Here is a 16,541-nt window from a genome sequence, read left to right on the forward strand (position 1 = left end):
TCTACAATGTTCCCTTCTCACCCTGACTTTTTGGAATTTTGAGCTTCCTTCAAAGCTTAGCTTTGGTGTCAGTTTTACTCTGAAGCTTTTCCCAATCCCCCCAGTTTTAATATTTTGTCCTTCAAAGTCTTTTTTTTTATCTATGTTTCTATTTATATATCATATCCTCCAACAGAATGTAAACTTCTTGAAGGCAAGGACTATTAATATCATTTTTGCCTCTGTCTTTCCAATGCCTAGCATCAGGTTTTTCACATAATAGGTGATAAATAAATATTTGCTCAAGTCAAAGATGAAGAATTTTCCCCCCAAATAACATTTCTCCTTTTTCCCCTTTTTCTACCTGTATAAATGAACAAGAGGAGGTAAGGATAGGGAGGAGGAGACCTCATTACCCCATTGGTAGTGCTATACTGTTTAAAACCCTATTATATCTACCTTACCATTGAACTCTCATGAACATATTTAGTGCTTCACATGAATTGAAAAAAATGTCAGATCCTGTTTCCTCCTCTGATTTCAGCCTTTCACTGTGGGATTATTACAAACTGCCTAAGGCATAACTTTCCTTTTAATACCATGCAGAAAATGCAGACTTTCAAGACTTGCTATTGTTCACCATTATGTAACAGATGAGAAGTGGCACATAGTTATTAAATTGTCAGGATATTAAAAATCATAACAAAAATGTATACATTATCAAGCAACTAGCCACATTCTATCATCCTCCAGAGAGAAATTCTGGAATAAAGGAAAATGGAGAGGAGTGATGAGCTCAGATGATTTAGACTTCAAATTGCCTCTAATATAAAAAATTCCTTCACTTGGCAAGTCAAGTCCTTTAAAATCTGACTGCACCATACTTTTCCAAACTTTTTCCCCCCATTAGTCTCCTTCAGCCAAACTGGCCTGTTTCCAATTCTCCTTACCTGGTATTCTATCTCCCATTGCCTTGCCTTTGCACACACTATCTCCCTGACCTAAGATTCCTTCCCTCCTCCATCTTTTGAAATGTTTAGCTTCCTTTAAGGTTGTCTCAAAAGCCACCTACATTAAGTCTTTATTCTCATATTCATTTATACTCTCTTCTTTCACAAACCATCTCAGGTAAGCTTCTTGTGCATATATTGTACAGTGGACACTACAGACTACTTAAAAAATAGTCCCAACAGCTAACAGTGCATGTAATAACACCTAGCATGTAATGGAAATTTAAAAAATAACTGTTCAATTAAATTGAATCAAAGATCATCTACTTCTGTCACCTCATTCAACTGATGAAGAAATAAAGCAACTGAAGCTTCAAGGAGGTAAGTGACTTGTCCAAAGTCACAGAGACAACAACTGGCAGCTTTTATTCAGAATATAGTGTTATTGGCAATGACTATATCCAAATGTATTCACAACAAAAGACAACTATGTAATGAAGTTGCAAAGATCATTAGAAGCACAGAATCCTCACTGCCTTACCCAGGCGTGGGAGACCTTCGCCCTCAAGGCCACATGTGGTCCTCTAGGTCCTCAAGGGCCCTCTAGGCCCCTGTTAGGGCCACACTTGAGGACCTAGATGGCCACTTGTGGCCTCAAGGCTGCAGGTTCATCACCCCTCTCACCATCTACATCATAGTGTTGGGGGATGCAATAGGTTATACAGGAACTCTGATCCTTATCAAAGACCAGAATGCCTGTGATTCAGTCTGGAAAATAATTCAGTAGGCTCAAGCAAACTTGGAGTCAGAATTGTAAAAGTTTATTGTATGCTTTACAGTGGGCAAGGGTCCTTAGGGGACCTGCAAGTTTATTGTAATGCTGTACAGCAGGCAAGAGTTCTTAGAGAACCTGCAAATTTAAAGAAGACATAGGCATAGTTTTTAAGGAGTCTAGGCAATTAATCAGACATCAATTATGCTAACTAGGTGAGTAAGAGTGGGATTAGGGAGGAGTTAAGGAGTGGTCAGTGCTTAAAAGAACACAAACTTTTAATGCCAACTGCTTAGGTGTATTGCCCATAATTCACTGGGAACTAGCCCAAGGGGAGGGGCTACCTGGAGGTGTGGTTTTAGGCCTGAAACATCACTAAGTTAGCTAGCAGTTAAGGGCTGACTGAGAAGTGCCTAGTCTGCCACCCATCAGTGTCATGCTTGACAAGATGGATGTTGGGAACCAAGGCTGACGGAGAGTCAGTATGTGGATAATTGGCTAAGGAGTTAGTTAACCTATAGATAGTGCTTTGAAGGATTCTTGGTGCAGCTGACCACTTACTAAGGGTACATAACATTTGCCTAAGCTAAAATGTGTATAGATGGTTTAGTGAAGGATTCATAGGTGTAGCTTGTTATTGTTCCAAGCAGAGATAAACAGTTCATGAGTTGTTGTTGGGAAGAGTTAATGCTCTGAGGCTGGAGGGTGGAAGGGGGGGAGGAATGTGATTTTACAGACTGGTTTTACAAATTGATTTTACAAACTGATGTTACAAACTGATATTACAGACTGATGTTACAAACATAGATTCCAAGCGCCCCATCAATAGAACTGCTGTGAGTATCAAATAAGGTAATATATGCAGAATGCTTTACAAACATGTTTTGTTTGGCTACAGGGCACTTAGTCTCTAGTCACAAGAGCTCTCATTGGCCTTCTATTAAGTTTTGGTAAAAGTAGGCATTTGCGGTAGGGCACTGTAGGTTCAGTATTGGTCATAGTGAAGGACAGGGCCTCTCTCCTGCCCCCTCACACATACTAGCTCTGTGACCCTGGGCAAGTTATTTAACCTTTTTTTTTTTTGGGGGGGGGTCAGTTTGTCATCTGCAAAATGAGGAGGCTGAACCTGATGACCTCTCAGGTACCTTCCTACGTGAAAGCTCAAGTTGTGATGCTATTGGTACAACTCACACTTATGAATTCAAGTTTAATGTATCAAACATTGAGTGTGTACTAGGTACAAAGCACTGTGCTGGGCTCTGGGGATTCATTAAAACAATAAATAAATAAAGAATCCCTACTTTCTAGGAGCGCATACTCATTGAGAATACCTTTATTTTGGAGCCTTGGCGCGGGGAAGGGGGAAGATCATGGTGGCTGCCTGGGAAGAAGCTGTGGTCGCATCCTCTCCTGCCCCCAGGCGCGGGGAGTGTGCTCCCCAGCGGCTGGATGCCCCAGAGCGGGCCATGTTGACGCTCTGGGGCACCATCCCCAGAGTGGTCGCAGGTCCCATTGGCCGCTGTGGTGCGCACCGCCTAAGCGCTGGCTTGTTCTACACCGTGAGGAGGGGCCCCGAGACCCACTTGTTCCCCACCTGCAGTGAATGTGAAGCACAAGTGAACCGATTTCCTGCTGCCAGGTTCAAGACGTTTGGGACTGAGGATGAGGCTTGGGTCTTCGTCCAAAATACTGTGAGCCTCGATCATTCAACAGAAAAAGAAAAGTGGCCCAGGAGACCCCAAAGTGAAACCAAACGAGACCCTGTGAGTCATCAGATGAACGAAGAGAAGAGCCTTGCGCAAAGCTTACAAAACAAAACAAAACAAAACACAGACACAGTACCTTCGCTTAGCAAAGAAACCTTTTCTTACACGGAAGATGCAGCTGTGGTTTACACCAGTGTTTGGCTGCTGCTCGGGTAATGGGAAAGCTCAAGCAGGTATTAGTGTTTATTGGGGGCCAGGTCATTCTCTAAGTGTGGGTGATAGACTTCCTGGGTGACAGAGGAACCGAAAAGCAGAAATACATGCTGCCGGTAAAGCAATAGAACAAGCCAAGAATGAAAACATCAGTGAGCTGGTCCTCTACGTAGATAGCATGTTTACTACACATGGCATAACGAGTTGCGTTACAGACTGGAAGAAAAATGGCTGGAAAAAAAGCACAAGGAAAAGTTGTCATTAACGAAGAAGATTTTGTTAAGTTTGATACACTTTTTCAGGGCATAGACATTAAATGGGTGCTTGTTCCTGGTCATTCAGGGTTTGCAGGCAATGAAGAAGCTGATAGATTAGCAAGAGGAGTTAAACAAACAAACAAAAAGAAAACCTCAAGAATCAACACAGCATAATTTTTATCATCTAATTAAAGAACAAACCAAATGCTCTTCAGTTATTCTTCGTGTGAAAATTTGCCTATAGGACATGAACTATTACAGGTGGGCTTGGGAACATTCTTGTTTGATCAGGAAGACTAGTTTTCTGTTGAAGTTCAGTATATTAAACTACCCTTCCCTTAAAAAAAAAAAAAGAAAATCTTTATTTTTTCCTCGAAGTAAATGAGAACAATAGAATTTTATCATAATCTTCCCCAAATGGGCTCTTCTTTCTTTCTTAAGTATCAAGTCTAAATAGAAAATATACCGTGAAAGAACCGGCTTCTAGAAATGGAAGCATTATGCCTCAGGTATCCTACATACTTGAAGAACATTTTTAAAAAGATACCCAAACCACATACACCATATTGTCCAGTATTCTTCAAAATGATCATTTTATAAAAATAACAGTAAAAACATCAAACTTGAAAGTTTGTGTAGTACTTTATATAAATTATTTCACTTGATGCACATGATAACTGTGAAGTTGCTAATAATTGTTATCCACTTTTTAAAGATAAGTAGAAAGGGAGGTTCCATGATATATCCATTGCTTAGTGTCAAAGGTGATGTTTGAATCCAGATCTTTCAGATACAAAATTTCTATCTATACCACATAGCATTAAAAAAAAAAAGTTATATCACACTATGGAAGTATTCTTTTTCCTTATGTGTGTGTATGTATATGTTTGTATGTTTACAGGCATACATGTTTAAGGAAAAATTATATATATGCATAGGTACACAGACCTGTGCACAAGTGCACAGACATATATGTACTATAGATGTGTATCTACATATATATCTGCTATCTACATCGACATCTACTATAGATGTATATCTATCTACATCTTCTTAAATAAGGCAGCTACTTTATTTATAAACTTCATGTAGGCTTTTCTGCTCCTACCACATGGAGACTATAAATTCCAGTCAAACTAGACTATTTTTTCTCCCCCAAACAATCAATAGATTGCTACAATAGATTCTACAACTTTGTTTCTGTTACTCTTCTACTCTGAAACACTTCCCCTCTCTGGAGTATCAAACCCCAAGATTCATACTTAGTCCAACAAATGACCCAGATGCAGACAGGTAATTCCCACCTAGGCTGGATGGGATGAGGTCATAATCAAGAAGTATGAAAATAAAATGAAAATCCCAGCTGAGTCATCTATAGGATACATACAACAGATCACAATATAGTTATCTGAAACAAATGGGAAAAATGGTTTCCAGCGTAAAGGTCGGGACCAGGAGTAACAAGCAGGATAGGGAAACGAAATGTAGGGCCATCATCGTTTTTATGGCTTAATTTGTATCCCCAAATCCTTGGTATTTTATTGAATTTGTCATCTTTTAGTTCTTGTTCAGTGAAAACATACATCCTTATCAGGGGTGCATGAGCATGTGATATATTCTTTTTTTTTTTTGCTTTTTGGAGGGCAATTGGGGTTAAGTGACTTGCCCAAGGTCACATGGATAGATTTGTGTTACATTTCTGAGGCCGAATTTGAACTCAGGTACTCCTGACTCCAGGACCAGTGCTCTATACACTGCACCACCTAGACACTACTATATTATTCTTTCTACAAAGTATACCTCAAAGTCCTGGGAAAATATAGGCAACAAAAAGAACAGAATGATAAGTGACTCCAAGATAATGTGCTTGGGTGAGTTAAATCTGGAGTAGTCTCTTCCCTCTCTCTCTCCCAAACAACAACATCAATAACTAACACACTTCTGAAAGATCATTACAGGTCATGCCAACCCACGGTGATCTTTTCCTCATTTGGTCTTTTATCTCATCTGTATCTTGCCATATCATCTTAGATGCAGGGAAGTGAGCTAAATAAATTGAGGCCAGTGGACTAGAACTAGTCAAATGATCAGATATAAACTGTAGTAATTAATAGATCTGTCAACTTGGAGAGAAGTTTCTAATTGAATGCCCCAGGGATCTGTCCTTGACCCTGCTTTGTTCAACATTTCTGCCATGACATGGATTAAAGCATAGATTATAGGTTTATAAAAATTGTAAGTAGCAAAAAAGATCTGGAAAACATAGCTAATGTGTTAAAGTACAGAAACTGAAAAGATTTTTGCAGACTAGAGATGTGGACTTACTCTAATAGATTAAAATAATAAGGATGGGTATACATTTGTAGACTTGGGTTTTAAAAATAGTTAATTAAAATGCAAGATTTGACTCTCTCATGTGAAAAAAAACGTACCATTTTAGTAAAACACAATGACTGTAACAATATCGTTATAAAACAACCATGAAACAACTAACAGTGAATATGGAAAAAATAAAAAAAAAGCCTAGGAATGCAAAGAAGAGTGATGACATACCTCCACTCCTTTGAAAAGATGAGGGGTTCATCAGTGTGGAATGTTACATATGTATTCAAACTTGTTGATGTATGTATGGGTTTCGTTTATCTTTTTTTCTTTTCCTTTTGCTTTTTAAAATTATTCTGTATTATACAAGATGGTTTTCTGGGAAGGAGACTGGAAAGGATATTGAGAGAAAATGTTGGCAATATGAAAAGAACAGATATCAGTAAATGTATTTTTTGTGAGTTTACAGAAGTAAAAGTATCAAGATCTGTAGGAAAGCATAAAGCCCAGAGAAGAAAATATTTTGAAGCTGGATAGGGAAGGGCCATTCTTATCTTTTCTTCTAGGGGCTAAGAAGACTATTTCCTTGGCCCCATGGCCACAGACCCTAGAGTGACAGAAACAACTCTTTCAGTTTTCAGTCAGTAAACACCAGCAAAGGATCATCAGAAAAAAAAAAAAAGAGCATAACAAGAAAGGTGCCCCCTGAGCCGTTTTCATGCTCCCATGCTCCTGTACTCCAGCCTCTATGTTGACCTAGCACTCCAAGCCCCTGCCCTTGGACTCCGGACATTTTTAGACCATTCCACTATAGACACGCCCTCCTGACTTCCCTCTTTCCTGCTCTCACTGTGAGAAAGACAAGCAAGGTTAAACTTCTAAAAAAAAAAAAAACCACTGTCCCATCCCCTTTCTTCTTTTATTTTAATGAAAGCTTCTTAAGGGAAGGGACTGTCTGGGGTGCTAGCACACATTAAACACTACAACGATGCTATTCTGAGATTCCATTTCTACTATAGGATAATAACATCCATAGGTAGAGTTAAAGTTAAATCACAAATTTCTAAATGGTCACAATACCTAACAATCTTGCTAACCTGAATCTACCAGTTAGAATTGAAATAACGTCCAGCTTAGAGTGGAATATTCAACTTCTGATTCCAATTCAATTCAATTCTGCATATATGTAAAAATGCCTACTATGTACCAGGTATAAAGATAAATTAACATGAGATATGTACAGAGTAATTTCAGTTGGTAAGAGGCATTTATGACTGAGGAGATCAGGAAAGAGATTACCATATCTGAACTGAGATGTTAATAAAAATAGAAGTAGGTCTTCCAAGAGATACAGATGAAAAGGCACAGAGACAGGAGTGTAGTGTACATACATAGGGTGTATATGTGTGTTTTTATGGATTGGGACTATTGGTGAAAAGATAGCCTGAAAAGATAAATATAGCTAGATTGTTCAGGGTTTTCAATTCCAAATAAAACAGTTTTTATTTGATTCTGGAGGTGGTGGGGAGTCACTGAAGCTTAAGTCTGAGAGTCATAAAGGGGGGTTCAAGAAGTTCAGTAAGGAATAATAAATTCAAAAATGGTTCTCTGACTTCTAGCAGTTGATTTATAGGCCTAGGATTATCCAAATAACTTCTCTGTCCTTTGTAAACTTTTATCTTTAGTTGTTGGAATCATTTCCCTCCCTGACCTCCTACCCTAGATGTTTCACTGGCCTCAAATTTCTTCATCTATGAAATGAAGAGATTGAATTAGGTTCTATAGGTTCTGCATCTGCAATTATTTAACACTAATTAGTAACAAAACTTTCAAAATGACTTAAAGAATGGTTTTACTTTCAATTTGTTCATGTGGACTAAACTGGATTCCAGAATCCTGCCTTCCTGGAGACAGAAAAGAAATAAGAATACATTAGAGATGGAAACAGGCTACATCTGGAGGGCTTGGTGCTTGGTACTGAAAGAAAATAAAAGGGGCATTGTATATTCTATCTTGCGAACTTGATTGTAAGGCTAGAATCATATCCTATCCCAAAAACTTTTGTTGTTGTTGTAAAGCCTGTTATTCAGTCATGCCCTACCCTTAGTAACTCCATTTGGGATTTTTTTGACAAAGGTACTGAAATGGTTTGCCATTTCCTTCTCTGGCTCATTTTATGGTGAGGAAAGTGAGGCAAACATAGTGAAGTGACTGGCCCAGAGTCACACAGTTAAATAAGTATGTGAGGCTAGACTTGAAGTCATGAACCTGAGTCTTCCTAACTCCAGGACTAGTATTCTATTCACTGTGCTCTCTAGGTAAACAAAACAAAACACTTTTATGCTATAATTTTTTTTGATACATGTAGGAGACAGAGGAGAAGTTGAAGAAGAGGAAAATTTTAAGAAAAAAAGTAAATGTTTGGTTTCAACCTATCGTGAATAGCCAGCTAACAATTTAAAGAGGAACACTGACAGAGGCACCTTTAACACTTATGGGCTTCGACTAGTCTGTTTATTTAAACTTAAAATGAGTAGCCATATTGTTATTATATTTTCTTCAGCATCAGGGTCAAGACAAGAAAGTAGATTTCCTTATTCTCATAGCAGATTTTTGTTTATTTTAGCACACAAATAGCCTATTCTTCCCTTGATCTCTTCCTGTATTTCCCCTTCCTAGAGTCTGATAAGCTATATTTAAAGAATCTAACTTGGTCATGGGAAAATTCAGTTTCCTGGTTAATTATGAATCCATTTAAAAATTTCACAAATACTGTTAAAGAAACCATTAATTTATCAGCAAGATGCTTCTCACAAAGCACTAGAAGTATTTATAGGTAGAATAAAAAGACAGCATTATTCACATTATTTTATCACAGTAGGGTCAAAGTCCATTAGCAAATAGCTCAAATCCCCTCCTTACAGTAAGTATCATGGTCAAATATTGAGTTACATCTTTCAGTTTCTCCCAGACCTGAAAGCATGTATTGCTGCAGTTGCCAAATGTTACTAATCTTACTTTACTTATTTATAAGTGTATGGGCCTATGTACATATTTACTTATTTATTTATCTGCACTATATCCAAAGGGATTTGAAGCTGTACCTTGTACTCAGGAGCTTAAGAACTTAGAGGAGTAAATTAATTCAACAAATATTTATTGTGTGTGTACTATACCAATATTCTTCCAGTAAGACGTGGCTGTGAGCCATAAGACAATTCAGAATCCAAAGAACCGAAGTCGAAGATCATCCAAAGAGCAATGGAGAGATGGATGTTGTGCATGAGCCAGCTGCTACACATGAAAAAATAGGGATTCCATAGTAGGAGGTAATGAGAACATCGTTGAGAAATATGACAAAATATACTAAGATCTAGCATTTATATAGGGCCTCAAGATTTGCAAAGTGCTTTGCATATGTTTTCTCCTTTAAGCCTCATGACAGCCTTGTGACGTAGATGATTTTATTATCCTCATTTTACAGATAAGGAAACTGAGGTTAAGAGAGATTAAGTGACTTATACAGGGTAACATGATATCTGAGGAAATATCTAAGTAAACAGTAAATATCTGAGGAAAGATTTGAACTCAGTTCTTTCCAAGTCAGATTCTCTATTCGTGCTCTCACTTAGCTGCAAAAAATAAAGTAAAATAAAATAAAAATAAAAATAATTAATTAATTGGGGGAAGAGGGAGATGTGCCAATAGTGAGTGAGACAAATAGTTAATAGCCTGTTTAATGCTCCATTGGTACCCACACAATGTTGGGGGATTAGCCAAATCAGTGAGATCACAGATATAGCAAAGAATCAGAATCCATATGCCAGATAATGCCAGTTCTGCCCTCAAGGTGCTTATAATCTAATAGGATAAGGACTGGACTTGTGATTTCTTTGGTGTAAGGACCTCTCAAGTGAATAAACTCCTCTAGAATTGCAGGTCAGCAATTTCTCTGCAATTTATAGTCTTAGAGAGTAGTCTGGGTAAGTAGCTCTCCCAGGTTCACAAAGCCAGGATATGTCACAGGCAGAATTTGAACCCAGGTCTTTGTGGATTTGAGGCTGGCTCTAACCATTGCGCCATGCTGCCAAGGTGTCTGGGACATAGCTAGTGCTTGACTGATGTTTGTTAATTCACATAAAGGTATATTTCATTATCTATAATATTTTGCTTCCCCCTCTTTCCTTATAATCTAATAGCAGGGTCTAATAAAAGGAAACATAACTATAATAGAAGGCAAACTATAAATGTCTAACGTGAGTTACAAAATATTGGCACAGTGTTTTATTAAGCCCAAATACCAGAGTCATGTCGTAGCAGAAGTAATTTTCAAGATATCACATAAAGGGGCATGATTTAAAAAAAATCATAGATAATGGTTTTCTCCCCAAAGAGGTATGACAGGAGAGACATTAGCAACTACATATTTGTATCTCCTTCCTTTTCTCCGTTCACAGCAGAATGCCTCTGAATGACTGGGCCCTCATAACCTTTCACCTGTAATATTAAAATAGCCTCCTAATGGATTATGCTGCCTCTAGTCTCTACCCTTTCAACATCTAATTCATGATCATAAAAATGATAATTTTAACACCTGAGGACTGTTTCTATTAAACTCCAATAATATATATGTGTTTATATGTGGGTGCATATGTAGAGAGAGATAATACAAAGATATAATAATAATAGTCCAAACCACAATCCATGCCGTGTGATTCTCAGATCTATTTGTCTAGTCCTAACCTCACTCCTGACCTCCAGTCACATATCTACTACTCCCTATTAGACATCTTGATACAGATTTCTTAAACTCAACATGACGAAACCTGAACTTATTACTTTTCCCCTGAGCCTTCTCTTTTTCATAACTTTCTTGTTATCATCACTCAGGGTTGAAACCTAGGTTTCATCTTCATTTTCTCACTCTCTCACCCCTCATATCCACTCTGATTCCAATTCTTGTTTAGTCTACCTTCATAACATCCCTTGTATATGCTCTTTTCTCTCCTCTTACACTACTGCCACCCTTGTGCAGAAATCATATGTGCAATCCTTATCCTATTAGATTATAAGTATTTTCTTGAAGGCAAATCTGGCATCCCCAATAGTATCTTGTATATGGATTCCAATATTTTGCTGTATTTGTGATAAAACCACCCCAATTCTGGATTATTGCAATAGCCTTCTCATTTTTTTCACCCCATCAAATCTCTCCCAACTTTGATCCATCCCCTGCTTAGCTGTTAAAGTCATCTTCAAAAAATGTGAGACTCACTATGCTACCCCTCCCCTCTCCTAATTTCATAAGTACCAGTGGCTCCCTGTTACTTTCAGGATCAAATATAAAATCTTCTTCTTTGTTTTTAAATCCCTTCATAAGTTGGCCCCTTCCTACCAATCCACAATACTCCATTATTCTCCATGACTCAAAGACAGTGGGCATCTTAACTGTTCCTTACACAAGGCATTCATCCCAACTCTGTGCATTTTCAACCACTGTCACTTATTCCTAGAATGTTCTCCCTCATTGTCTCAGCTAAAATTCCATTTTTTTAAAGAAGCTCTTCCTAGTTTCCCTCACTTCTAATAGCTTCTCTCTGGAATTACCTATAATTTATCCAGTATTTATCTTGTCTTATTTTTTTTTTGCATATAGTCTCCCCCATTAGAATGTGAGCTCCTTGAAGGTGGTGACTATTTCACTTTTTTCTTTGTATTACAGTTTCTGGAATATAGTAGGTGTTTAATCAATCCTTATTCTTTGATTCATTGGTTGAACTCCATTGAATAGTGAATGACTGAACAAACTATAGTATTTGAAAGCAATGCAATGGGATATTAAGTTTCCATAAGAATTAATATGAGGAATTGAAATGTAGTAAAAAAAATGAATGTCCTGATGCAATGCAGGGTCAGCAGAAACAGGGAAAGGGATATATACAATGAATAAATTAATATATACAAAAATAATTCAAAAAGGAGAAACAAAGTATTGTTATTGTAATGGAAAATATAAAAAGTGAACCACTTTTTCCTTGGATGAAGGCATTATGGGCATAAATATAGTTTATGTCAGATGAAGAAGCTTTATTATTTGTTTTTTTTTCCCTAATTGCTTTTCTTTGATACAGGGAAAACCTCACTATATTGGAGGTAGAAACAGTGTGTATCTTGAAATCATTGCTATATGGGGACGGGGGGAAGACAGTCATAAAATTAACAATATACAAATGAATGGATATATATGTATACATGTATATATGCATATGTGTATAATTATATTAATATATGTATGTGTGCATATGAGGCATTATATCCAGGACTATCCTGGTGAAATTCCCAAAGTACTCTGTTCTGTCAGAATTCATCTGGAACACTCTATTCAATTCTAAATGCCACATTTCAGGCAGGATATTGACAAGCTGGGTGACCAAGAAAGTGAGAGAATTGGAGGTCATAATGATAACTTTTTAAAGGAAATTGTGGAAATAGAGTATAGACAAAATTTGGGTATACCGTATGTAGCACTTCAAGTGTTTGAAGTGTTGTCACATAGAAGACTTGCTCTTCTTGGTCACATTGGTTAGTGCTGGAATCAACAGGCAGAAGGTGAAGAAGAGTATAGTTATACTCAGTACCAAGACCAGCTTCCAAATAATTAAAGCTATTTACAAGTGTCATGAGCTGCCAGAGAAACTAGTGGGTTCCCAATTAGAAATCTTTATTTGAAAGTTAGATGGCACCTTCTCAGGGATGTTCTAGTGGGAATCCCAATTGAGATAAATATTAGATTAGACTGTCTGAGTTCCTTTTTGATTAAGAATCTGTTTCCATGGGTCTGGGCCTTGGTTCAAGGACTAGATCTACTACTGACTAGGTCTATGACTAGGTCTGCAAGTAATTAATTTCCCAACCTGATCCTCAATTTATTCATCTATGACATAAAGCAAATGAGACGTATATGAAGCCGTTCTTCCATTATAAACTTTAGTAAAAGAACATCCAAGTTATCAACCTTTGTTATAGTTCATATATATATATATATATATATATATACATACCGTGTTTCCCCGATAATTAGACCTATCCCGAAAATAAGCCCTCCCCTTACTGTGTAAGATTCCTCTAAAATAAGCCCTCCCCCGAAAATAAGCCCTATTCAGATTGCTACTGTAGTGAAGGTGATCCCCTGCGCTACACGCTACATTACGGTATCCTCTGTATGCTCCGTCCCCCCCCGAGTGAAACGCACGCAGCGCTCTGAGCTGCATCCAATCAGAGCTGCAGCAGTGAGCGCATCATCCTGTTCTTCCCCAGTGATTTGCTTATTGAATAAAGGTACATTTTTTTGTTCACATTTACCTGTTTATTAAAAAGCCCTCCCCTAAAAATAAGCCCTCTGGTGTATTTCTGTCCAAAAAAATTAATAAGACAGTGTCTTATTATCGGGGAAACATGGTATATATAGAAGATGCAATTCTTCAGAACACACATATATATATATATACATACATATAATGTATATTTATATATAAAACTGTTTCCTCTAAATAAGGAAGTAGCTGACTATTGGTATGGAATAGGGCATATATCTTAGGATGTTGGTTCTGTTTTCTTTATTACAAAGAAGAGTTTAATATTGGAAATTGGCTCTAGAATATCAGAAAATATCTGTGCTATAAATAAAAAATGCACCGATAAAGTTTCTAAAAAAGAAAAAGAGATTTTATAATTCTGTGGCACCTTCTTCAATGCATTTTTTAAAATTGATATGATAGATAATCTCTAAAAATGAAAAGATGTGGGCTAACCTAATTAGGTGCAAAATGGTTCGTATATATATGTATGTATGTATATATTGTGCATCCTTTAAGAAAGTGCCAGTAAAAATGAACAGATAACAATAAAACTTCTGTAGGTAGAAAGAACATCAGCAAAACATATTGCTGTCTGTATATTTTTTAAAAGTCAATGCATACTTAGAAACATCTGTCTAATGAGCCACTTGAAAATTAAGCATAAGTTAAAAGAAAAACATATATGCAAAGTATATAGCAATCCAACACGAAAAAGAAATAGCACTACATTGGGGTGGGCTTAAAAATGAAAAATCTGTATGGTTAGCCCTCTTCAGTTTTGTATGTCATTCTGTAATTGGGTTTTTATATTGAGGACATTTAGATTTCAATGAAAATTATTACAAATAGATTTTGTAAGTTGCTATGCATTCACAGGATCATTGATTGGGAGCTAGAAAGAATCTGACAGGTCACCTAGTCTTAACTCCTAAAATTACTCATGGGAAAACTGAGGAACAACTTGCCCAAAGACACATTGATAGTAAGTGTCAAAGTCAGGATTTGAACCCCATTTCTCCAATTCCAAATCTAGCATTCTTCTCAACTTCCAACTGTATTAAACTACCTCATTCAGTGAAAGACTTCATTGTTTTAGGATTCCTAAAATTCTCTATACAAAGTAGAGCTTGTTAACATTTTTTTTTAAATTCATTCATACCTTTGGCTGTCTGGTGAAGCACCTAAAGTCCTTCTCAGATTAATATTTTTAAATTCACAAAATACACAAGATTACAAATGAAACCATCTATATTGGGGAAAAACAATGAAATTATTTTCCCTACACAATTTCTCAGACAACCTGAAATTTATTCATAGGCCACCTGAAATCTATTCATAGAACTACCTGAAATCTATTTATAGCCCTTTCTTTTAATATCTCTAGGAGGCCTCAGGCTAAATATAAGCCCTAGGGAACTTCACTTGGCACACCAGTCCACATCCACTTATTATAAACCTAATACTTGATACCTGTAGGTGAAAACAACCATTCATCATAGGCAGTACCCATAAGTTCATTCTGAGAGTATTCAGAGCAGTTATTCCTAAGAGAAAAGTACCAAAAGTAATCTAATCTTCAGACTTGGATAATGATGATGCTTTTGTCATTACTGATTCATATTTAATTATATATCATTTCCCTTTCTTTTTCTCCTCCCACCAAAGCCAAGTTGTAAAGGTAAAATAGGTGTTTTATTTTTTCCATTCCATATTTTCTCTATGAATGGAAATGTCCCTGTTGTCAAGAACAAAGAAAAGTCAGCCAAAGGCTTAATCAAAGAAGGGAGAGGGAGAATGTACCTAGTTTCTTCTTGGTACCCTGAATCTGAATTGGCAGAAAGAAGCAATGGGACACTATACTACCTTTCCCCATTCCACTCCTTTGTTATGGATGAAGTTTCTGCCAAAAGGGAAAAATTTGGAAAGTTAAGGTAGCAACTATGAGAAGTGTGTTTGTTCCTCAAAAATGTAATCAATATTGTTGGGGGAAAAACATAAGTCACTATTCACAGTAAAACAAGTTTAAAAATAGGCACTTATGTTTGAATAAACACACACACACACACACACACACACACTCTCTCTATGAAGCTTTATCCTTTTGGTAGCTTTTTTCTGAGAACCTGAAAAGACCTTTGCTTAAAAGGGCCAAGGTTTCCCACTGCATCCTGGGCCTTCTCCAATCCTGATTGATATGTGGCCACCGAACCCAGATGGTTCTGGCTGAGAAAGAGAGGCTGGTGTCTTTGTATATCCCTCCCTCACTCAGATCAAAATCAATTGCAAGTCATGTCATAATCTCCCTGATGTCATGTTTCTTTTTGAGAATGAAGCACAAATCACACACAAAAATAGTTTTATTCTCCTCTCATATATGAGAAGTGTGGTATCACAAACGGGCTAAACCTGGGCACAAGTCCTGTCTTTGACACATAACTAGTTCTATGAGCCTGATCTAGTTTCTTAACTCCTCTCTGTTTCTCTTTCCTCATTTGTAAAACAAGGATAATACCTATCTTTAGTACTTATCAAACAAGGTTGTAGTGAGGCTTGATTACTGTGGATAATATATAAGGAACTGATTGAAATTTATAAAACTCTAAGCTCTTAGACAAATGTCCAAAGAATATGAACATGCAGTTTTCAAAGGAATAAATCCAAGCTATCAACAATTACATAAGAATGCTTTAATTCACTAATAATTAAAGCAATGCTACTTAAAACAACTTTGAAGTTTCACCCCACAACTATCAGATTTACAAAAAAAAACTGGAAAAAGAGAAAAAAATGATAAATGATGTAGGGATTGTGGGAAAAGAGATATACAAATCTACTGTTGGTAGACCTGTGGAATGGTCCAAACTCTTAAGAAAGAAATTTGGAACTATGCCTAGAAAGTCACTAAACTATGTATAGACTTTGACTTGGCTATAACACTACTGGGCCTATACTTTCCTTGTCCAGTGAGGGTGGAGTACTGGGAA

General features: G+C 37.0%; 1 pseudogene; it reads left to right on the forward strand.

The window, feature by feature from the left end:
- Positions 1–3,167: 3,167 nt before the first annotated feature.
- LOC138174652 (ribonuclease H1 pseudogene) lies at positions 3,168–4,051 on the forward strand (annotated as a pseudogene).
- The last annotated feature ends 12,490 nt before the right edge of the window (positions 4,052–16,541 follow it).

Source organism: Petaurus breviceps, unplaced genomic scaffold (genome assembly GCF_028583685.1).
Source record: "Petaurus breviceps papuanus isolate PSGF00001 unplaced genomic scaffold, PetGlider_PUasm1.0 76, whole genome shotgun sequence".
Classification (NCBI taxonomy): Eukaryota; Metazoa; Chordata; class Mammalia; order Diprotodontia; family Petauridae; genus Petaurus; species Petaurus breviceps.